This window comes from Bos grunniens, chromosome 10 (genome assembly GCF_055505025.1).
Source record: "Bos grunniens cultivar Pamir isolate PY7600 chromosome 10, Bosgru_T2T1.0, whole genome shotgun sequence".
In the NCBI taxonomy this organism is placed as follows: domain Eukaryota; kingdom Metazoa; phylum Chordata; class Mammalia; order Artiodactyla; family Bovidae; genus Bos; species Bos grunniens.
In genome coordinates, this window is record NC_141174.1 from 72,745,137 (window position 1) to 72,770,413 (window position 25,277).

The 25,277-nt window shown below is 39.2% G+C and overlaps 1 long non-coding RNA gene across 1 annotated transcript in view; it reads left to right on the plus strand.

Annotated features, from left to right (window-relative positions):
* The first annotated feature begins 1,063 nt into the window (after positions 1–1,063).
* LOC147364812 (uncharacterized) overlaps positions 1,064–25,277 on the plus strand; it is a 52,733-nt gene continuing 28,519 nt past the window's right edge. The window contains exon 1 of the long non-coding RNA XR_015135034.1: positions 1,064–1,195. This is a non-coding gene — a long non-coding RNA (uncharacterized LOC147364812). The remainder of the gene's footprint in view (positions 1,196–25,277) is intronic.

Here is a 25,277-nt window from a genome sequence, read left to right on the forward strand (position 1 = left end):
TCTTTACCCATTTGGGTCTCCTTCTTCTCTAGTGTGCATTGCTGTATGGTCAGGACACTCAAGTTGACTGTTCTCTTGCTCTCTGTGCATTCCCTGCTTGACCAGGCCCTGCTTCACTCACAGGACTATCCAATCCTCTTAATTATGGGGCTTAATTAGTAACTGCCTACGTGCTGTTCCCCCCTCTGGTTGCTGGTTTCCCTGGTGACTAATGAGCCAACCTGAGGTCCACTCCCCCTATAAAAGGAAGCTTCCCTCTCCCAGGAGCAGTGAAGGTGCTGTCATGTCCTGTTTGTTACCTGCTGAATGCCATGGGATATTGTTCCAGGCCCTCAGCCTCTGACGTTTTAAGACCCCTCAACAGTCTTGGGGCTGAACAACTCCAGGGCTTGCAGGCCTGTGGGGTGCAGCCCAACAACTGGCAAGCCAGCTATGAGGCCAAGGGAACTCTGTGAGTGCCAGGTTGTCAGGAAATAAGAATGGGAAACTAAGTTTTGGGAGTTAATCTGTGTCTGTAAGCAATTATAGACACAGGCTTTAGGGGTTTTAACTCAGGCACAGGCTTATGAATTGGACGTGGCCTGTAACCCAGAAGGGTTTGGCTGGGGCCTGTGACAACAGCAAAATAATAAGAGTACCCTTGGGCTTCTGGTCCCAATTAGGGAAGCAGGCAGAGCAACAATACATTGTGATGGAACAACAGCCATACACATCTACAATGAGTTACAACAGATGGAGGACCTTATAGAAGGCCCACCTGAGTCATGAAGCAAGCCAAAAGAGCATGCAACATATGGGAACCCCGTGGATATGCATAGCAACCATGGAACTGAATTTACTGGCCAGGAAGTTTGGAATGGGCCGATAAAAATGACAAATGCTGGCATGTCCACCTGCCTTACCACTCCACTGCTGCCAGGCTAATGGAAAGGATAAATGGACTACTTAACAACAATTGAGATGGAATCCTGCCCTCTCAGCTGCAGACCAGGAGGCTAACTCATGTCCTGTGAGCCATAACTGAACATCAGGGCCTACACCACGTTCACCCAGAGGCAACACCATCCAAGTTCAGCTGTTGACCACCGAAAGACTGTTGCCAACTCTCGGACAGGACAGTAACTCACTTTTGCCCTGACTGCAGGGCTCGTCTACACCAGAGGAGCTCCCTGTAACACAGCCCTGTGACTGGCGGGTAAGTCCCCGGTGGCTCAGGTTTGCCTCCCCATGAGGTTAGGGTTGTAAAGGGACCTCGCCTGTCTTCTACCCAGCCCCACTTAAGACTACTAAGGCAATTAATTGAGGCCCCCCTACTGGAGAAAGGCATCATTGTATTAATCTTGTGGTCTGTCATTACACTGCCTCGGCCCTCTATTTGGCCCTGGCTGTGGGGAATGACGGAGAAGGCAATGGCACCCCACTCCAGTACTCTTGCCTGGAAAACCCCATGGATATAGGAGCCTCATGGGCTGTAGTCCATAGTCTGAGCAAAGGGAATCTGTTCATGGACTGGGTGACAACCGTGGCTTCACTGAAGAATGAATCTGATTGCTAGGTTGACAGTGAGATGCCATTGTCATCTTCCTCTGGACTTCTGTGAAAAATTGACCTGATACTCTTTAGCTGTTGGTGTCTGTAGTGCATTTGTGGTATTTGGTTTCCGTGCACCTCCACATACCTGACTGTGGCAGAAGAGGGGTGGACCAAGATTGTAAGAGTCAGGGAGGGTAAGTAGGGGTGGAGCGTGTGGTCAGGCCGTTCAAGCTGGCTATTCTCTTGCTCTCCGTGCATCCCCTGCTTGACCAGGCCCTGAGTCACTCACGTGACTATCCAAACCTATTAATCATAGGGCTTAATTAGTAACTGCCTATGTGCTTGCCCCGGAGAAGGCAATGGCATCCCACTCCAGTACTCTTGCCTAGAAAATCCCATGGACGGAGGAGCCTGGTAGGCTGCAGCACATGGGGTCGCTAGGAGTCGGACACGACTGAGTGACTTCACTTTCACTTGTCACTTTCATGCATTGGAGAAGGAAATGGCAACCCACTCCAGTGTTCTTGCCTGGAGAATCCCAGGGACGGGGGAGCCTGGTGGGCTGCCGTCTATGGGGTCGCACAGAGTCGGACACGACTGAAGTGACTTAGCAGCAGCAGCATGTGCTTGCCCTCTGCCCCAGCCACTGGCTTCACTGGTAACTCATGAGACTACCTGAGGTCAATTTCCCCTATAAATGGAAGCCTCCTAGATATCTCTCTAGGATCTTTGCCTCTGACATGGATAGGAAATCTTAAAATAAACTGTCAATGTTTCCAATACTGTCTCTGGGCTCTTATTTGGATTTGAGTCTGGGCAACTGCAAGGCTCCCAGACCTGCAGTGGACAGACAACAGTTGTTCATCTGATTATGCATTAACCAGGCCTCACAATGGCAGAAATATTTGCTCAACTGTAAAGATCAATTTTTTTTTTTCAGGCACTAGCAATATAACTTCACAGAAGGTAGCATTCCTTTCTCAATCTTGCAAAGGGTCAAGATGACCTACCACTCACTTTTGTTCATGCAGAACTTTATGTACAATGCCAATATGTCATTTCCTGTAAAGATACTAATTGTTGTGGAACAGACTGGGTCAGACAGCCTGGAGAAATACTGAGCTGCACCTAATGGAGGTTCTTAGCTTAAACACTTACTTATGACCTTATTAATATTACTAGCTGTATTACTTGTATTTTGCCCATTTTATTGTTTCTTGCATTACAAATGTGTGACTGAACCTCAGATAAAAATGGAGACTAGCAACTTCAAATGACTGCCCAAATATATAGTTCTATAAGATCAATGATGATAAGAGTGTAACTCTACATACGGAAGAAGCAACAAGAGAGAACTATTTCCTGGACCATAAAAGACTAGTGAGACAGATGGTCCAGAGGCCTTGTTCTGTTAACAGAACTTAGTCCTGTAATAGCCCACTGAGTAGCTTGTCAATGAAACTGTCCCCTGACTTGGGAATGAGTATTCCTAATGCTATGGGACCAGTTGGTCATCATGAAATGCCTCGCAAATCTTGGCCAAAATTAAGTCCAACAGAGGAGGAAATGATAACATAATGTTGCTCACCATCCAGTTCCACAAGACCCATCATTGGCCACAGCAGTTGCTGACTTATAGTACACCCTCAAAGGAATTCAGTGTGATCAGTATGAGGCATCTGTCTTCTGGGGAAATGGCAAAACTGGCCCTTAGGTAGTTAAATATTTTCAGAAGAAAATTTTATGAACCCAGTTTCTTGTATCTTCCCATACACAGAAAAGCACTAACCATTAACTAAAATGCCTGTCCTTCATAAATAGCAGTACACTTCTACCAAGATGTGTGCTTAATTGTGTGTACTCTTTCACCAGAATCTCATATACATTGCCCTTCCCACTTAGCTCTTCAGAAAAGTTCTCAGAGCTTTTTAGTCTCAGCTAAAGACTGTCTCCTGGATTATAATCCTCAGACTGGCTTCATCAACCCTCACAACTGAGATGGGCCTCACTTAGGAGAAAATGTTATGTATGTAAACTTAGCAAACTGGTAAGTTTGGAGGGAGAGAACAGGTAAATTTATTCCATTATAAAGTAGGGGGGGTCAAGCTCTTTTCTAGAAAATTTATTATAAGATTATTTAAGTAGCAAACACTTATGGTAATAATAGTATAGAATCAATTTTTCAAAAATTCCACTTAATTCAATTTTCCACAGGTGACAGCCCATAAGACCAAAGCCTGGGGTGGTGATGGTTATAGATGAACATTTTGTATTAAGAGGACGTCTTTCAAAAGTTATACTGGATGCTTGGGGCTAGTGCACTGGGACGACCCAGAGTGATGGTATGGGGAGGGAGGAGGGAGGAGGGTTCAGGATAGGGAGCACATGTATACCTGTGATAGATTCATTTTGATATTTGGCAAAACTAATACAATTATGTAAAGTTTAAAAATAAAATAAAATTTAAAAAAATAAAATAAATAAATAAATAAATAAAGACTTTTTTTATGTTGACAAAAAAAAAAAAGTTAACATATATGGTTGGTATTTTTAACTCTTAAACTGACAGTATACCTCATTGCCTCAGCCAAAGCCGAAGGATAGCTATAAGGCATGGAGTGAGAATATTGAATATGACCCTTCTAAAACCTGGCTTTTCTCCCCACCCACACACACAAATAAACCCCACTACATTATGACTGAAAACAGAGTATAGGCAATGAACCTCTTTTTAATACTAGATTGTTAAGATGAATGCATTTAATATTTTAAAACTGGGAAACCATTGCTGACTGCATCGAGGAGGAAATTTCACAGCTGATTCTTAGTTTTTTGTTAAGAAAGCAATGATCTTGGCAAGTTTCATAGTTCAGGCATCAGAACTCTGCTGCTGTTCCAAAAAATAAAAATAAATAATAACTAGTTAAATTAGTGTTTGGGGAAATGGATTAGAGTGTAATGTATGCAAGCAATTAAGCAACACGGACTTGATTCACTGTGATGTCTAAAGTGGCATTTTAAAAAATGAAAGTAGCTAAATTTGGCCCTGATAAAATATATAGCAGCAATGGGTTAGGAATTTTGCAGTTTTGCCCAAAGAGTCCAATCAAACAACCCATATATTAGGTGGCTGTTAACATGCTGGCAGCTGAATTTTTTACATCAGTTTCCAAGGTTGCACAGTAATTACATCTACTGTGAGTCATTTTTGCAGCATATTTTATAAAACTTTTACAGGTTTGCTGGGAAGGGATTATTCAAAGTCACCTTTTATAGATTCTGCCATGAATATTAGACAGTTCTTTGAAAATGTTAGTGTTTACCACTTCCATTGCTTCTGGTTTAAGCCTAGTTGGCATTTGAGAGTTTATGTATGAGTGGAGCTTCCTTTTCTGTGTAGACCTGCTGTTCCCTAGCATTGCTAGTTTATGTTCCCACTGAGCTGCTGCCAGGATAAAATAAATCCAGTTGCCTTTTGCTGCTCAAGGCCAGCCTAGCAACCATGGAAAGAATTAGTTGCTCTGAGCACTTGTCCTTGGATGTCATTGGAAGGTAGTGATGTGCAGTTTCATGGTCAATACAGTCCACAGAGAGTGTGTTCATTTGAATGGCTGACTAATTTAGATTTAATATTTTGGTCCTTGCTCTTTATTCTTACTCTCAATTATATCCAGCCAGTGCCCAAAGATGTGTTGAAGACTGTGATTGGATAAATTACTTTGTATAACATTTAGATCCACTGATTATGGATAAATAACTTAGCATTACATTAGGTCCATTGCTTATTAAGTCATTTGTGCTTTAGTTTATTCTATTTACATTAGCACATTTTCACACCTGAGTGAAAAGTCCTGGTTGTTTCAGGTTAATATTTTAAACATACTCTTATATTTCATGGATGATATTGCATTCATTTTAGAATATTAAAGCCTGGTGAGAAATTTATTACATTTTGGAGATGGTGCATGATCTTCTTGGGAGCTGATGTCAGTTTTGGAATTTAGGATGGAGGAAGATAAATGTCAGGAAAGCTGGAGCTCCTTGGGAAGCTGAAAGGAGGGAAGGAAGCACACTGGTCTTCTCCACTGGAGTCATCAGCAACCTCAGCACCATCTTCAGCAAAGCTCCAATGAGGTGTGTTCACTCTAGTTCAAAAGATGTGGGACTGTGAAGATTGTGGGTGAGCAGTAGAACCAGTCTCTGCTCTCACTCAAGGATCCAAAAAAACATGTAATTTTGTTTTAAACACCTAGTTTCTCACATTATTTTTATGAGAATGGTTGTTGAGCTCTGCTGATACTCTAACTTGCCACTCTGAATCTTCTTGTCTTTCAAAAAACTAGTCCTGGCTATTGTGCCATTTGGATCTTTTTCTTTTCATTCAAAGAAGAACAGATTTTGAAAATAGATTTCAAACTTTAATGTTTGTAATTAGCAATGTCAGTATCTTTGGAAACTTCATTCAGCACATTTATTGAATGTTTATTCTTTAGTGGGATCTCTTCTGAGCATTGGGGATTCAGGGCTAAACTGATCTCAGAACAACTAAAAGACCTTGATCTCATCAGGCTTCTATTCTGGTGGAAGAAAAAGGTGATAAAGAAATTATTATAAGTGCAATGGAGGTAAATAGAGCAGATCAAGGGAGAAGGGAAGACAGGGTAGTAGCTATTTTAGATTCGGTGCTCAAGTGAAACTTTTGTAAACTGTGCCATTTGAACAGAGACCTAAAAGAAGTGAGGATGGAAGTGTTGCAAAACCCTGGAAGAATAGCATATCAGAGGGAATAATGAGCTCCCACAAAGATCCCAGAACAAGAACTAGATTGGTGGATTTAGAAGAAGCAAATGTAGTAAGAGTTAAGAAAACAAAAAATTAGAAGGAAGTAAGGATAGGGATACAAACAGTGGTAAGATCACAGAGGACCTTCAAGATCCACATAGGTATGATTTTAAAACCCAACAGGTAGGTTGGATTCATTCTGAACATCCTAAGTTACCATAGTAGTTTTCAGGCAGAAGTAACATTTTCTGATTTAACCTTTCTAAACAATGTCTCTGCCTGCTGTGTGGAGAATATTGGGTTGGTTTAGGGGATGGAGATATGAAAGTAGAAGCAGAGGACCCATTAGGAGACTTTGCAATAGCTTATGCTAAAGATGTAAGTATCTTGAGCTAGGTTAGTAGCACTTGAGGTGGTAAAAAATGGTCAAGATTCAGGAAATATTTTGAAGGAAGACCTGATAGGATTTGTTGGTGAATTAGGATGAGGAATGGTGTGTCTGGTGGTGGTGGTGGTGGTGCTGGTGGTGGTGGTCGGAGGGAGTGGAGCACTGGTAAAGAGTCAAGGATGCCTCCTGGCTCTCTGGCCTAAACAAGTAGATTCCTACTGGTGCATCTTATCAAAATGGGGTAGACTGGAGAGAAGCAGGTTGGAAGGCAAAGGGAATTGTATTAATCAGCACAGACTACCGTAACAAGATACTATATACTACTGAGCTTAAACAACAGAAAATCACCTCTCATGGTTCTAGAGGCTGTGAAATCTGAGATCAAGGTGTCTGCCACTCTGATGTCTGGAAACAATTCTCTTCCTGTTGGTAGACGGCTGGCTTCTCGTTGTGTTCTTACATAAAACCCAGGCTCTCTCCTATCTCTTCTTATAAGGGCACCAATCCCTTCTTATAAGGGCACCAATCCCATCAGAGTTGGGGTCCCAGCCTTATGACCTCATTTAACCCAATTTTCCTCCAAAAAGCTTATGTGCAAATAGCATTGTCTTGGGGCTTAGGGGTTTGACATATTAATTTGGGAGAGGAAACATGAAAATTTGGTCCTTAACTGGAAGATACAGTTTTGGCCATTTTTGTGCTTTTCTCTACTGCAAATATATCAATGATTTAAGTAAAAATGACCAGGCAGTGCATCTGTATGAAACTCAAGGAGACTATGAGGCTGGAAATATAAATAAAGAAGGCATCAGCATTTAGATTTTAAACCACAAAAGGGATGAAACATCTAGGGAGTTGAAAGCAAAGATAGAATGCTAAGAACTGGGGCTCCTTTTGGAGGTGAAAGAGTTGTAGGATTCAGCAAAGGAAACTGAGGGGGACAAATCTCACTGAGGCAACAGGAATGCTAGCAATGTATGGTATCTAGACATCAAAGAAAGAATGAGCTTCAAGAGAGACAGCTCAACTGTGTCGAATTCTGTTAGTAAGTCCAGTAAGCTGAGAACTAAGAAATGACCGTTGAATTTTGCTAGGAGAATTCTGGGGATCCTGATAAGAATGGTTTCTGTGAGTCTGTGGAGAAAAAAAAATGCTGAATGAAATGGGTTGAGGAAAAAAGGCAATGAAGAGATAGATACGCAGAGTGTAGACACAGAAGACTTTTACTCAAGGGAAAAGTTTTACTCAAGGGAAAGCAAAGAAATAGGACAATAGTTAGAGGTGATTTGGGGTTTAGAGAGAAGTGTTTTTTTTTGTTTGTTTGTTTGTTTTAAGGAGAACTACTATAGTCTGAATTTATGCTGATTGGAAATAATGGAGTAGAAAAGCAGAAACTTAAGGTACAAGAAAACGGCAGATTAATTGTAGGAGTGAAGTCCTAGAATGGTCCAGAAGGAATGTGATCCTTATACAAATGGAAAGGTCAGCCTTACATAGGTACATGGTCCCCCAGTGCAAAGGAAGAAAAGTCAGGTTACACGGAGTCAGGTTTGATAGTGGGAAGATGAAGTAATTCTCTTATTTTCTCAATTTTGAAGTGAAATAAATGGTAAGATCACTAGCTGAGAGTGAGGAGGAGAGACAAGTGTTAGAAATTGGAGGAAAAAGGATAGAGTGTGGGTGTGAAACTGTTAGCTTAGAAAGTAGAAGAATAAACTGACTAGGTAAATGTAGTAGAATTGCTGAAGGCCCATTTAAAACCAGTAAATGTAATCTAGGGTGAGAAGAATGAGAATTTCTCTACTTAACATAAGGTCACCTGTGTTTTTTCCTAACCACCTTTACTCTTTGGTGCAAGCAGGAGTAGGTGGAAATTTGGGTTTTAAGAGAATTAAGATTTCGCTAGGTGGGTAAGAGGAGAAGGCAATGGCACCCCACTCCAGTACTCTTGCCTGGAAAATCCCACGGACGGAGGAGTCTGGTAGGCTGCAGTCCATGGGGTCACTAAGAGTCGGACACAACTGAGCGACTTCACTTTCACTTTTCACTTTCATGCATTGGAGAAGGAAATGGCAACCCACTCCAGTGTTCTTGCCTGGAGAATCCCAGGGACGGGGGAGCCTGGTGGGCTGTCATCTCTGGGGTCGCACAGAGTCAGACATGACTGAAGCGACTTAGCAGCAGGTGGATAAGATAGAAGAGAAAATGGATTTTTAAAGCTATTTCTAGTTGTCTTTTGCTAAAACTAATTTCCCTAACCAAAACTCGCTGTGTATTCTGATATGTAGGCATTCAGCTTTTTTCTTAGTCATGCCATAACTAAAAAACTCAAAAGCTGAAAAACAGCTTTCCCAACATAAGTACTATAATTTTTTCTCACTTATTTAATTCAAGTTGAGGACTCTATTTTTAAATTTTTTTAACCAGTTTTTCTTACCTAACAGCATAAGCTGTAGAGAAATAATTATGCATGTTATTAACATTGGTACTTTTGAGTTTCAAAACAACTTGTTATAAGAATGTCCAGGAAAATATGCTATTCATACAAAGAAGTTTATTTAAAAATTATTCAGATTATACTAAGTGAATGCATGAAACTCCATAATACCATGAAAACTATATGTGAATTTAGTTTTATTGAGCACCATGATGAAGGTAGCGTTCCAAACTGATCAAACAACTTGAAGAGATGGCAGAAGAGATGGCTATATAGCCTAACCAAGATATAAAAGCAGAGATCTTCATTCATTTGAAATATAGACTTTAGGTCTCACCTCTTTTTTTTTTTTTTAATTTCCTTCCTTTCAATTCCCTGTAGAGAGGGGCCAGGATGCAAAGTGGTCACAAATAAAGAATTGGACACTGTAGAAATACAAAATACAGGAAGTTGTCATAATTAGAGCTCAGGGAAGGTAGATATTCCCTTCCCTTTCTGACTGGTTAGAACATGGTGCTAGTGGTAAATTACCTGCATGCCAATGCAGGAGACATAAGAGACCCAGCTTCAACCCCTGGATCTGGAAGATCTCCTGGAGAAGGGTGTAGAAACCTATTCCAGTATTCTTGCCTGGAGAATTCCACGGACAGAGGAGCCTGGCAGGCTACAGTCCATAGGGTCGCGAAAAGTCAGACATGACTGAAGCAACTTAGAAAGCAGGGATCCTAAGACTTAACGTGAAGTTTTTTAAATAGGAAAAGCAAAGTGATTATAAATCTAGAATACTTGAAAAAGACTTCTTATTGGATAGATTTTTGGCTCCTGTTTGTAAGTACCTATGACTTGCATTGCTATAGCTTCATGTCCAGGTAAAACTCAGAAAACTTCTTGCTTCAGGATCTTAAAAAGGAAAGTGAAGAAGAAAACTTCAGTTCCTTTCATAGTTGTCCAACTAATTTATCAAAAGCAAGAATGACAGTTACAATTCAGGTGGATACCTTATTCAGAATTTAAAAGTGGGTATCCAGTAGAAGCAGCCATTCTGTATGTCTCTCATTATTAACTTGATTATGCTTGCATAGAAGCATGGGACCAAGACTGAACCTCAGCGCTAAGCATAGTGGAGAGCGCTGAAAGGGGAGCCAGGAAAGAAGAGAAAGGAGTATTTAAACAGTCTAAGAACTTCTGTTTTAATAACTCTTGGGTACAGTTGTCTGCTTATTTATTCTTGGTGGTTCTTAACTTCCCTTGAGAATATAATAAATGCCATAGTTCACACACATATGCACAGCAACATTTTATACATATATATAAAACTTGGAAAACAACATCAAAATTCCTGACCCCAAAAGTAGGGATACCCACATTATGATCTTAAAGATGCAACCAATCAATAAGTTATTTATGGTGTGACATCTTGAATTTGTAATGGGGGTGTAATGATGTCTTGGGTACATGTTTTTTGTGTGTGAAATCACCTTTATTTTCTCCATTAATTTGAAAGATATGCTGAAACAGAAATGTTAAAACAACCACTAACTGAAATGTTTATAGAATGTGAAAGAATATAATCAGAAACCTCATCAGATATTTTTAAGGTCTAACAATCTGTACTCGCCCTTCTCAGACTTGGTGCTATCTAATCCTATAGAAACTGCTTTTCTGAATTAGATTGGATCTTGATTAACCAGAATTATTGCACAGTTGACAAACTCAAAATTATAGCTGTGTTGTCAAGTACTACAGAAGACAATGTTTCTAAATCTCCAAAATATGGTTAAAAGAAGGCTTTTCTCCCATGGAATGTACCTAATAAGGTTCTGTAAACGGGATATGATTTCTAAGCTGGAGGCTAAGAGAGTTCTAATTCTGTGGTAGACATCTCCCTCAAATGTTTAGGTTAACATTTATTTTCACCACAGAGCACATACAGACTGTATTTCTCTTTTTCATGGCCCAATGGGGCTTTCCTGTGCATCAGACTTCAAATAGTAATAGGATTTTTAGAGGAAAGGGAAAAGAGAATAATCAGATGAAGGCAGATAATCCACATCTCCAAGTCAAAACAAAGGTGTAAACAGCCTTTCTCAAATAGCCTGAATAAATTTGCATTCCCTAGTCTTTATCAGTTCAATTCAGTTGCTCAGCCCTGTTGACTCTTTGCGAGGCCATGGACTGCAGCACGCCAGGCTTCCCTGTCCATCATCTACTCCCAGAGCCTACTCAAACCCATGTCCATCGCGTCGGTGATACCACCTTTTAATCTCCCTCAAATAAAAGTGCCCCTTTCCTCATGTAGCCCTTCCCCCACAGCCCTCCCCACACATAGGTAGAAAGTTTAGTAACGCGGTCTAAACTTTAAAAAGAAGGTACAACTCTTTTCTCACATATCATACTAATTCAGATAAGAGGATTTAAATGTTAACATTGCAGATGTTTTAAAAAGGAAATCTAGTTTACAATTCCCAAATCAATTTGTGTTTTTTAATTGTAAAAAAATAAAAAAAGAAACTTGATATAGGCCATGTATCTCATATTTAATATAAGGAAAAAAACATAATGTTTTCTTTAAATCTGGGCTGGGATTCTCTAAGAGGGAATACAAGAATCATTAAGTATTCAAGATTCTCTTAACTTCTCAACTGTGAATCTCAATAAAGGTAAAAGAAAGTAAAGCCATTTAAGCATCATCTGTGGAAGGAATCTTGGTCAAACACCAAATTTGCTCCATGTCCTTAGTAAAGATATGATTCCATAATATAATAGCTTTCAAGATAAATTTTATGTAAAATATTTCAAACTATGCCCAGGAAATATAAACATTTAAAAATTGGTACAGGTCTAATTTATTTTCAGTGAAACAAATATATGATTCAAGGTAATAATAGTAGCATCTCATAAAATAGTGCCATTCTCATGGAAGAACACACAATTCAAACAAGATTGAACTTCATCTCTGGTTACCTTTTCATAAACGTGACCCAGTCTCCCTCTAGCAGAGTGTCACTTTTACATGCACATTCAAACATGATAAATGTCATCTTGGCATGTGTTTCACATAAGGACGGCCAAGCCCTTGGCTAACACAATGCACGCCTGAAGATGTGTGGTCTCCCTCTGCCCTTTACCCTGGGGTTTCATGAACCAAGTCCAGGAAATGCGGTAGAAAGGGCAGTGAACCAGGAGTTGAAAGACCCCACCTATCTCCGTACTTTCTAACTACGCAAGGGTACGTGAAACCCTTAATCTCTCAGCTTCAATATGCTTCTCTATAAAATGCGGGGCAGTCACACCCTCTTGGCCCACAGAATTGTTATAAGAATCAAATGAGATAATGTAAGTGAACACACTTGAGAAACCACACTGCACACACACAAGGTAAAGGAAAATCTGGATTCAAGCTTTTATAGTTCTTTGGCTCTTATGTGAGTTATGAGGAGTTTCATAAATCCAGTCCATTTTTATGGTTAGCTCTAATACTTTATAATGATCCAAAAAGGGTTGGGAACATGTGCTATAATTGTGCAGGAGAAGAGCTGCGACTTTTTCTTTTCCATCTCAATTAACCTCTGCTGAAGGTCACAGACAGGCCAGAGCTAAAAGTCTATTTTCCGTTTTGATCTTTTCACACCTTCAAATGTAAAGGAAAAAAAATAGCCAGTTGTAGAGTATTCAGTTTTCTAAAATACTCTGAGGAGAAAGGAACATTTTCCTCATGTGGGTCCTTTATTCACATTTTGCTTAAATGAATAGATTTTTTTCCCAATATCTTCTTTGCCTCTTTGTCTCAATCAAATTTGTGTGTGTCTGATTATAGTCATCAATGGTCTATGACATTTCTATGTGATATCTTACAACAGTGGAGGGCTGATTTGTCTCTGGGGCCTCATAGGTTTGACAATGTTAAGGCTAGTGTAAGTAAAAGGAACTTACCACTATAATAATCCTAATTTCATAACAGTTCAGGCAATTTGTCTTACTGGTGTTCCTTTCGGTCATAATCAAAATGTAAAAGCGCAGCACTTTTTAAAAGGTATACGTTGTTTCACAGTGGGTTACCATTTGTCATGGAGAGAAAAGTTTTTTATTTTATGTGCAACAAATACTGTTTGAACACCTATCATGTGCATGACAGTATGATAAGAATGATGACATAAGAGTAATGGAAATAATATTAACCACTACTTGAGACCCTACTAAGTGCCAGATACAGGGCTACAAGCCTCATATGAATGGTCTCATTTAAGCCTCACAAGTAAGTATTCTTGCCCCCATTAAACAGTACAAGAAAGAGACTCAACAAAGATAAGTAACCTGTGCAATATCATCATTCAAAGATACTGATTGATTGTACAAGTCAGATACTAGCTGTGTTTTCCTTCCTCTGGAGATCTAGGTGAGACTGTCTTGAACAATTCAGTTACTCAGCTTTCGAATCCCAGTGCCTTCCCAAACTTTCCTGCCAATTCCCTGGTCTCCCTTCATCTCTTGGGTTCCAGCTATACCTGAAATATTAAAAATTTAATATAAAATTTATTTCAATTTATATTTAAATATAAAGCTTAAATATAAAGTCGTTCTTAGCTTTGGGAGAAATATCAATAACCTCAGATATGCAGATGACACCACGCTTATGGCAGAAAGTGAAGAGGAACTAAAGAGCCTCTTGATGAAAGTGAAAGAGGAGGGTGAAAAAGTTGGCTTAAAGTTCAACATTCAGAAAATGAAGATCATGGCATCTGGTCCCATCACTTCATGGGAAATGGATGGGGAAACAGTGTCAGACTTTATTTTGGGGGGGCTCCAAAATCACTGCAGATGGTGACTGCAGCCATGAAATTGAAAGACGCTTACTCCTTGAAAGGAAAGTTATGACCAACCTAGATACCATATTGAAAAGCAGAGACATTACTTTGCCAACAAAGGTCCGTCTAGTCAAGGCTATAGTTTTTCCAGTGGTCATGTATAGATGTGAGAGTTGGATCGTGAAGAAAGCTGAGTGCCGAAGAATTGATGCTTTTGAACTGTGGTGTTGGAGAAGACTCTTGAGAGTCCCTTGGACTGCAAGGAGATCCAACCAGTCCATTCTGAAGGAGATCAGCCCTGGAATTTCTTTGGAAGGAATGATGCTAAAGCTGAAACTGCAGTACTTTGGCCACCTCATGCAAAGAGTTGACTCATTGGAAAAGACTCTGATGCTGGGAGGGATTGGGGGCAGGAGGAGAAGGGGACGACAGAGGATGAGATGGCTGCATGGCATCACTGACTCGACGGACGTGAGTTTGAGTGAACTCTGGGAGTTGGTGATGGACAGGGAGGCCTGGCATGCTGTGATTCATGGGGTCGCAAAGAGTCGGAATGACTGAGCGACTGAACTGAACTGAACTGATGACAGTAATTGGCACTTTTTCCTGTAAAGGAACAAATAGTAAATATCTTTTTACTTTCAGGCCATAATCACGGTTGCAACAACTTAGAAAACACATTAACAAATGGACAGGGCTGTGTTTTGATAAAACTTTACTTATGAACACTGAGATTTGAATGTCATATAATTTTTGTACATTATTAAATATTTCAGATGTTCAAGCTGGTTTTAGAAAAGGCAGAGGAACCAGAGATCAAATTGCCAACATCCACTGGTTCATTGAAAAAGCAAGAGAGTTCCAGAAAAACATCTATTTCTGCTTTATTGACTATGCCAAAGCCTTTAACTGTGTGGATCACGATAAACTGTGGAAAATTCTGAAAGAGATGGGAGTACCAGACCACCTGACCTGCCTCTTGAGAAACCTATATGCAGGTCAGGAAACAACAGTTAGAACTGGACATGGAACAACAGACTGGTTCCAAATAGGAAAAGGAGTATGTCAAGGCTGTATATTGTCACCCTGCTTATTTAACTTATATGCAGACTACATCATGAGAAACGCTGGGCTGGAAGAATCACAAGCTGGAATCAAGATTGCCAGGAGAAATATCAATAACCTCAGATATGCAGATGACACCACCCTTATGGCAGAAAGTGAAGAGGAACTAAAAAGCCTCTTGATGAAAGTGAAAGAAGAGAGTGAAAAAGTTAGCTTAAAGCTCAAACTTCAGTAAACGAAGATCATGGCATCTGCTCCCATCACTTCATGGGAAATAGATGGGGAAACAGTGGAAACAGTGTCAGACTTTATTTTTTGGGGCTCCAAAATCACTGCAGATGGTGGTTGCAGCCATGAAATTAAAAGACTCTTACTCCTTGGAAGGAAAGTTATGACTAACCTAGACAGCATATTAAAAAGCAGAGACATTACTGTGCCAACAAAGGTCCATCTAATCAAGGCTATAGTTTTTCCAGTAGTCATGTATGGATGTGAGAGTTGGACTGTGAAGAAGGCTGAGTGCCAAAGAATTGATGCTTTTAAACTGTGGTGTTGGAGAAGACTGTTGAGAGTCTCTTGGACTGCAAGGAGATCCAACCAGTCCATTCTGAAGGAGATCAGCCCTGGGATTTCTTTGGAAGGAATGATGCTAAAGCTGAAACTGCAGTACTTTGGCCACCTCATGCGAAGAGTTGACTCATTGGAAAAGACTCTGATGCTGGGAAAGACTGGGGTCAGGAGAAGAAGGGGACAACAAAGGATGAGATGGCTGGATGGCATCACCAACTCAATGGACACGAGTTTGAGTGAACTCTGGGAGTTGGTGATGGACAGGGAGGCCTGGTGTGCTGCAATTCATGGGGTTGCAAAGAGTCGTACATGACTGAGCAACTGAACTGAAATACTCTTTTGGTGTTTTGGAACCAATTGAAATATTAAAATTTTAATATAAAATATATTTAAATTTACACTTAAATATAAAGTCATTCTTAGTTTCATACAAAAATGGCCATGAAGGCTATAGCTTGCCAACCCCTATATCATGATATCTTTTATAGTTGTGAAGGAAACATACTAAGTATTGTTAAATTTTTTTCTCTGCCCTGCCCTAGCTAAATCTCAAAAAAGATAATATACATAATAGAAAAAAGAGATACTTTTCCCACCAAGTACAATAAGCCTATCATTTCTTACCCCTTCCTCTTAAAAATGCAATGCAACATATTTAAATTTAGGGGATCTTTAAAAAGATACAAATGAACTTATTTACAAAACAGAAATAGGGTAGATGGTATGATATTTACCATTTAACTAAATGCTCACAGGAGTAAAGCTAAGCCTGTTTTCTTCTTAATTACAGACCCTTAGGTTTTTCAGAGCTTTTAATATCAAAATCATTTGAAACTAATGTCAATTATGACTCTTCAAGAGAATGATATATTGTTCAGTGATTCCTGTCTGCTAGCTATAGAACTCTTTCTTGAAACATTTCTAGAATGAATATTCTCAGATCTAAGTATCTTCTACTCAAAATGTAACTCATGGGGCAGCAGCACCAGATATACCTGGGAACTTGTTAAAAAGTACTCTCAGGCTGCACACCAGATCAGAATCCTCTGAATCAGAATCATTTTATTATAACTCCTAGGTGTTTTGAATGCACAGTAAAAATTTTAAACATTGCTATAGACCATAGTTTTGTAAATATTACTTTAAGCTAAAATAATAGCATAGATCAAGAAGCTAAAATAAGTCACATGAATTACTACAAAGTTTGGCTGCTCTGAATATAAAATTCATCTCTATTGGTAAATTTCAGTACCTCAACTTGTTACTTTCATTTTTTACTTCCTTTCTCATCATATTCTGATGTTTGCTTTTATTTATTTCTCTTTTTTTGGGGGGTTGGGGAGCGGGTTGGCAGGGCAGGAGAGAGAGAGCACAGTTGGAAAATACAACTTAAAGATACAATAACTGACTCCATACTCTGAATGTTTTCAAAGATTTAAACAAAATCATCTGGGAGCTAGAAATACGCCTCTTTTTTTGTTTCTGATTCTTAATAGAAAACAATCATCATCATCATTGTCTTTCAATATATCCACAGTTCTCTCCAGGAGCATCTGAATCTTTATTATCTATATTATTTTAGTGAATACAATGATTTTCCAGGTAAAAGTCCTAACACATGTTCTTCACCACAAATCTGCGTATGTAGGTAGGAGTAACAGCTAAATCTGACTGATGTTTACTGCAAGAAGATTTCTAAGGGCCTTATATAAAATTTACAACACAAGCTCTGCCTTCCAGACATATATCTGTTCAAAATCCCCATGATCCATGGGCAAATAGTTTTCTTATATTTGTAACTGCTTGTTATGAATAACAGCTGTGAAGTTGTTCTGTACTTCTCCATTGGCAGATACTGTTTGGAAACCAAATGAGATTCTTAAATGGGTTCAGATAACTTTTCATTGTGTACCACTAGTTCAAATAGCTAAAGAACCTCTCTATTGCTATTCTCAAACCCCACTTTTGTTGGTGGTTATTAAATTGCACCATATGATAAGAAATATGTTCCTGATTTTATCCTCCAGGTACAGCTCTAGATCTGTCATTTTCTCTCTCTGACACCTCAGAAAGAGGAATCTGATTTTAAAAGGTGGACATGAAGCACAATTGAAAATAACATCCACATTGTCTTTATTTGCAAAACTCTTTCCAGTTTCCAATCTGTTGGTCCCTTTTGTAAAACGGTTCAGCATATAAAATTAGAAAGTCATAAGACTTCCAGTGAACTGGATCCTCATTCTTCTCGGAGAAAGCCATTGAGAATATTCTGCATTAAAGAGCTATGTGGGCCATGATGCCGAACAAGCATCTGGACCACATGTGTAGTTAACACGGATGGAGATAAGTGATAAAAATATTTCTGTACTCACTGTGCAGTAGTGGCACCGAAAAGACCCTAACTCCAGCAATAATTCAGCATAACTCTAGTGCAATGATAGCCTGTGAACAGTTGACCCTAGCTGTGGTCTACTGCAGGATACTAAAGCAAGGTTTGTTCTTGTGTACATTCCCTGATGCTTAAGGCTTTCAGTTATTATAAAGTTCATCTGCTCAAATGTGTCAGCTGAAGATCCCTATAAAACTGAAATCTTTGGATCATATTTGATTATTCCCAAACAGTCAATAACTAGTTATTCAACTAAAAGGTAACAAGCCTGAATTACACCTCAAGTTCTTAAAAAGCTAACATGTGACCCAAGTTGATTTTTTAATTCAATTAAACTAAAACAAAATCAGTTCACCCATTTCTCTCATGCTCCATCCCCTGCCTCTAGCAACTACCAATCTGTTCTCTGTATCTATGCCCTTGATATATATAAATATATCTTTTAGATTCCACACATAAGGGAGATCCAGTACAACATTGTCTTTTTCTGAATGGCTTATTTCGTTTAGAATAATGCCCTGGAGGTCCATACAATTTGTCACAAATGGCAAGATTTCATTCTTTTTATGGTTGAGTAATATTCCACTGACACATACATAAGTATATACATATATATACATGTATATGTGTGTATATATATATATCATAATTTCTTTATTCACTCATCCATCATTGGAATGTTGTGCTTTAGTTGCTCATTCATGTCTGACTCTTTGTGACCGCACGGACCGCAGGCTCCACTGTCCATGGGGATTCTGCAGGCAAGAATATTAGAGTGGGTTGCCATGCCCTTCTCCAGGGGATCTTCCCAACCCAGGGATCAAACCCAGGTCTCCCACATGGCAGGCAGATTCTTTACCATCTGAGCTAACAGGGAAGTCCATTGCAAACTTAGGTTCTTTCAGTATATTACCTATTGTAAATTATGCTGCAGTGAACATGGGGTGCATATCTTTTCAAGTTCATCCTCTTGTTTTCTTCCAATAAATACACAGACATGGAAATTCTAGATCATATAATGTTTTTTTTTCTTTTTGAGGTATCTTCATTCTATTTTGGATAGAACCTACATCAATTTACATTCCCACCAATAGTGCACGTGTTCATCTTTCTTCATATCATTACCAACACTTGTTTATGGCTAGTCTTTTTTATAATAACCATTCTAGTCGGTGTGAGATGCTATCTCATTGTGGTTTTGATTAGCATTTCCCTGATGATTAATGAGGTACAGCATATCTTCATGTGCTTCTTGGACATCTGTATGTCTTCCTTGGGAAAATGTCTATTCAGACCTTCTCCATGCTTTTAATTGGATTGTTTGTTGCTGACTGGAAAAGGTCACTTTTCATTCCAATCCCATAGAAAGGCAATGCCAAAGAATGTTCAAACTACCACACAATTGCACTCATCTCATATGCTAGCAAAGTAATGCTCAAAATTCTCCAGGCCAGGCTTTAACAGTATGTGAACCATGAACTTCCAGATAGTCAAGCTGGATTTAGAAAAGGCAGAGGAATCAGCGATCAAATTGCCAACATACATTGGATCATCAAAAAAGCAACAGAGTTCCAGAAAAAACATCTATTTCTGCTTTATTGACTATGCCAAAGCCTTTCACTGTGTGGATCACAACAAACTGGAAAATTCTGAAAGAGATGGGAATACCAGACCACCTGACCTGCCTCCTGAGAAACCTGTATGCAGGTCAAGAAGCAACAGTTAGAACTGGACATGGAACAACAAACTGGTTCCAAATCGGGAAAGGAGTACATCAAGGCTGTATATTATCACCTTGCTTATTTCACTTATATGCAGAGTACATCATGCAAAATACTGGGTTGGATGAAGCACAAACTGGAATCAAGATTTCTGGGAGAAATATCAATAACCTCAGATATGCAGATGATACCACACTTATGGCAGAAAGTGAAGAAGAACTAAAGAGCCTCTTGATGAAAGTGAAGGAGGAGATTGAAAAAGTTGACTTGAAACTCAACATTCAGAAAACTAAGATCATGGCATCTGGTCCCATCACTTCATGGGAAATAGATGGGGAAACAATGGAAACAGTGAGAGATTTTATTTTGTAGGGGCTCCAAAATCACTGCAGATAGTGATTGCAGCCATGAAATTAAAAGACGCTTACTCCTTGGAAGGAAAGTTATGACCAACCTAGATAGCATATTAAAAAGCAGAGACATTACTTTGCCAACAAAAGTCCATCTAGTCAAAGCTATTGTTTTTCCAGTAGTCATGTATGGATGTGAGACTTGGACTGTAAAGAAAGCTGAGCACCGAAGAATTGATGCTTTTGAACTTTGGTGTTGGAAAAGACCCTTGAGAGTCCCTTGGACTGCAAGGAGATACAACCAGTCCATCCTAAAGGAAATCAGTCCTGAATATTCATTGGAAGGACTGAAGCTGAAGCTCCAATACTTTGGCCACCTGATGCGAAGAACTGACTCATTTGAAAAGACCCTGATGCTGGTAAAGATTGAAGGTGGGCAGAGAAGGGGATGACAGAGGATGAGGTGGTTGGCTGGTATCACCAACTCAGTGGACATGAGTTTGAGTAAGCTCTGGGAGTTGGTGATGCAGTGAAGCCTGGCGTGCTGCAGTCCATGGGGTCACAAAGAGAGGGATACGACTAAGCGACTAAACTGAACTGTATGAATTATTTATACATTTTGGATATTAGCCCTTTATCAGCTATATGATTTGAAAATTTTTTCTCCCATTTAGTATGTTCCTTTTTCATTTTATTGATGGCTTTCTTTGCTGTGTAGAAAACTTTTAGTTTGAAGTACTCCCACTCATCTAATTTAATATTGTTGCTTTTGCTTTGGTATCATATTTAAAAAATCATTGCCAAAACCTGTTGTGAAGCTTACCACCTATGTTTTCTCCTAGAAGTGTTGTAGCTTCAGGTTTTGTTTTTTTGTTGTTTTCTGTCAAACCTCAACATGAATCAGCCATAGGTATATATATATCCTCTCCCTTTTGAAACTCTCTCCCCTCTCCCTCCCACCCCACCCTTCTAGGTTGGTACAGAGCCCCTGTTTGAGTTTCCTGAGCCATACAGCAAATTCCTGTTAGCTATCTACTTTACATATGGTAATGTAAGTTTCCATGTTACTCTTTCCATACATCTCACCCCCTCCTCTCCCCAAGGCCATAAGTCTGTCCTCTATGACTGTTTCTCCATGACTGTTTCTCCATTATTGCCCTGTAAATAAATTCTTCAGTACCATTTTTCTAGATTCCATATATGTGCATTAGAATATTTATCTTTATGTAATATAAACAATATTTATCTTTCTCTTTCTGACTCATTTCACTCTGTATAATAGGTATCTCCCTCATCAAAACTGACTCAAATGTGTTCATATTTATGGCTGGGTAATATTCCATTGTGTATATGTACCACAACTTCTTTATCCATTCATCTGTCGATGGATATCTAGGTTGCTTCCACTTTCTAGCTACTGTAAATAGTGCTGCAATGAACAATGGGATACTTGTGTCTCTTTCAGATTTGGTTTCCTCAGGGTATATGCCTAGGAGTGGGATTGCTGGGTCATATGGTGGGTTTTTTTCCCCTAGTTTTTTAAGGTATCTCCATACCGTCTGATACCTAACGGTGAACAATGTCAGATTCATGATCTCCAAAGAAAATTTAGCTTCAGGACCAGGGAACAGTCTTGATCACTCAAGAGCTTTTGTGTAGCGGAGTTTTATTAAAGTAAGAAAAGGGACAGAGAAAGTTTCTGATGTAGACATCAGAAGGGGGATGGAGAGTGCCCCCCTTGCTAGTGTTAGCAAGGGAGTTATATATGTTTTTAATTAGTTATTACAATAAATCAAAAGAATGTCTCAATGTTGTAAAGTTCTTACTAGACCCACTCCCATAATTTATGTTTTAAGATAACAGGATTAGCCAGAAGGTTTTCAGGAAGAAGAAACTGTCCTCAAGCAGGATACATTGTTGTTATATAATCCTTCAGTCAGTGAGTCAGTTCAGTCGCTCAGTCGTGTTCGACTCTTTGCGACCCCATGAATCCCAGCACACCAGGCCTCCCTGTCCCTCACCAACTCCTGGAGTTCACTCAGACTCACCTCCATCGAGTCACTGATACCATCCAGCCATCTCATCCTCTGTCGTCCCCTTCTCCTCCTGCCCCCAATCCCTCCCAGCATCTGAGTCTTTTCCAATGAGTCAACTCTTCGCATGAGGTAGCCAAAGTACTGGAGTTTCAGCTTTGGCATCATTCCTTCCAAAGAAATCCCAGGGCTGATCTCCTTCAGAATGGACTGGTTGGATCTCCTTGCAGTCCAAGGGAAACTCAAGAGTCGAGGGTGGGATGATTTGGGAGAATGGCATTGAAATATATATAATATCATGTGTGAAACGAGGCACAATGCTGGTATGGGGAGGGAGGAGGGTGGAAGGTTCAGGATGGGGAACACATGTATACCTGTGGTGGATTCATTCTGATGTATGGCAAAACCAATACAATATTGTAAAGTTAAAAAATAAAATAAAATTTTAAAAAAAGCATCAATTCTTCAGCACTCAGCTTTCTTCACAGTCCAGCTCTCTCATCCATACATGACCACTGGAAAAACCATAGCCTTGACTAGACGGACCTTTGTTGGCAAAGTAATGTCTCTGCTTTTGAATATGCTATCTAGGTTGGTCATAACTTTTCTTCCAAGGAGTAAGTGTCTTTTAATTTCATGGCTGCAGTCAACATCTGCAGTGATTTGGGAGCCCCCCAAAATAAAGTCTGACACTGTTTCCACTGTTTCCCCATCTATTTCCCATGAAGTGATGGGACCAGATGCCATGATCTTCATTTTCTGAATGTTGAGCTTTAAGCCAACTTTTTCACTCTCCTCTTTCACCTTCATCAAGAGGCTTTTTAGTTCCTCTTCACTTTCTGCCATAAGGGTGGTGTCATCTGCATATCTGAGGTTATTGATATTTCTCCTGGCAATCTTTATTCCAGCTTGTGCTTCTTCCAGCCCAGTGTTTCTCATGATGTACTCTGCCTTAGTACAGAGTTTAAACTGAGTTTTGTTATGTAATCATCAGTTCCTTGCTTAAAGAAAAAACATTTTATGTGATTAAGAGTAAGGAATGTAGAGAAAACAAAAAGATGTTTGTCCTTTCCTCCTCCATAATAATTCCAGACGTCTCTCTCCTCGGGGACCCCCAGACTTCTTATCAACCTTCCTAGGAATTGATTCTCTCATTTCCCCCTTCTGATGTCTATGTCAGAAGCTTTCTCTGTCCCTTTTCTTACTTTACTAAAACTCTGCTACACAAAAGCTCTTGAGTGAGCAAGCCTGGTCCATGGTCCCAAAGCTAAAAATTCTTCAGAGATCACAAATCTGACATTGTTCACTGTCAGCTATCAAAGTCTTCCATACTAGCTGTATCAATTTACATTCCCACCAACAGTGCAAGAGCCTTCCCTTTTCTCCACACCCTCTCCAGCATTTATTTTTTGTAGACTTTTTGATGTTGGCCATTCTGACTGGTGTGAGGTGATACCTCATTGTGGTTTTGATTTGCATTTCCCTAATAAACAGCAATATTGAGCATCTTTTCATGTGTTTGTTAGCCATCTGTATGTCTTCTTTGGAGAAATGTCTGTTTAGATCTTTTTTCCACTTTTTGATCGGGTTGTTTGTTTTTCTGGCATTGAGTTGTATGAGCTGCTTGTTACTTTGGAAATTAATCCTTTGTCGGTTGTTTCATTTGCTATTATTTTCTCCCATTCTGAGGATTGACTTTTCACCTTGCTTATAGTTTCCTTTGCTGTGCAAAAGCTTTTAAGTTTAATCAGGTCTCATTTGTTTACTTTTGTTTTTATTTCTGTTACTCTAGGAGCTGGGTCATAGAGGATCTTGCTTGATTTATGTCATAGAGTGTTCTGCCTATGTTTTCCTCTAAGAGTTTTATAGTTTCTGGTCTTATATTTAGGTCTTTAATCCATTTTGAGTTTATCTTTGTGCCTGGTGTTAGAAAGTGTTCTAATTTCATTCTTTTACATGTAGCTGTCCAGTTTTCCCAGCACCATTTATTGAAGTGGTCGTCTTTGCCCCATTGTATATTCTTGCCTCCTTTGTCAAAAATAAGGTACCCATAGTTGCATGTGTTTATTTCTGGGCTTTCTGTCTTGTTCCATTGGTCTCTATTCCTGTTTTTTGTGCCAGTACCATACTGTCTCAATGACTATAGCTTTGTAGTATAATCTGAAATTAGGAAGGTTGATTCCTCCAGCTCCATTCTTCTTTCTCAAGACTGCTTTGGCTATTCAGGGTCTTTTGTGTTTCCATATGAACTGAGAAATTTTTTGTTCTAGTTCTGTGAAAAATGTCACTGGTAATTTGATAGGGATTGCACTGAATCTGTAGATTGCATCTGGTAGTATAGTCGTTTTCACAATACTGATTCTTTCTACCCAAGTACATGGACTATCTCTCCATCTGTTTATGTCGCCTGGTTTCTTTCATTAGTGTCTTATAATTTTCTGTGTACAGTTCTTTTGTTTCCTTGGGTAAGTTTATTCCTAGATATTTAATTCTTTTTGTTGCAATGGTGAATGGGATTGATTCCTTAATTTCTTTTTATGATTTTTTATTGTTAGTATATAGAAATGCAAGTATCCTGCAACTTTGCTAAATTCACAGATTAGCTCTAGTAATTTTCTGATACTATCTTTAGGGTATTCTATGTAGAGTATCATGTCATCTGCAAACAGTGAGAGCTTTACTTCTTCTTTTCCGATCTGGATTCCTTTTATTTATTTTTCTTCTCTGACTGCTGTAGCTATTATTCCAGAACTATTTTGAATAATAGTGGTGAGAGTGGCCACCCTTGTCTTGTTCCTGATCTTAGGGGGAATATTTTCAGTTTTTCACATTGAGAATGACACTTGCTGTATGCTTATCGTATATTGCCTTTACTATGTTGAGGTAGGTTCCTCTATGCCCTTTTATTGAAGAATTTTAATCATAAATGGGTGTTGAATTTTGTCAAAGGCTTTTTCTGCATCTATTGAGATTATCATATGATTTTTATCTTTCAATTTGTTAATATGGTGTATCACATTGATTGATTTGCATATATTAAAGAATCCTTGCATCCCTGGAATAAACCCAACTTGATCATGGTGTATGAGCTTTTTGATGTGTTGCTGAATTCTGTTTGCTAAAATTTTGTTGAGGATTTTTGCATCTATGTTCATCAGTGGTATTGGCCTGTAGTTTTCTTTTTTTGTGTTATCTTTGTCTGGT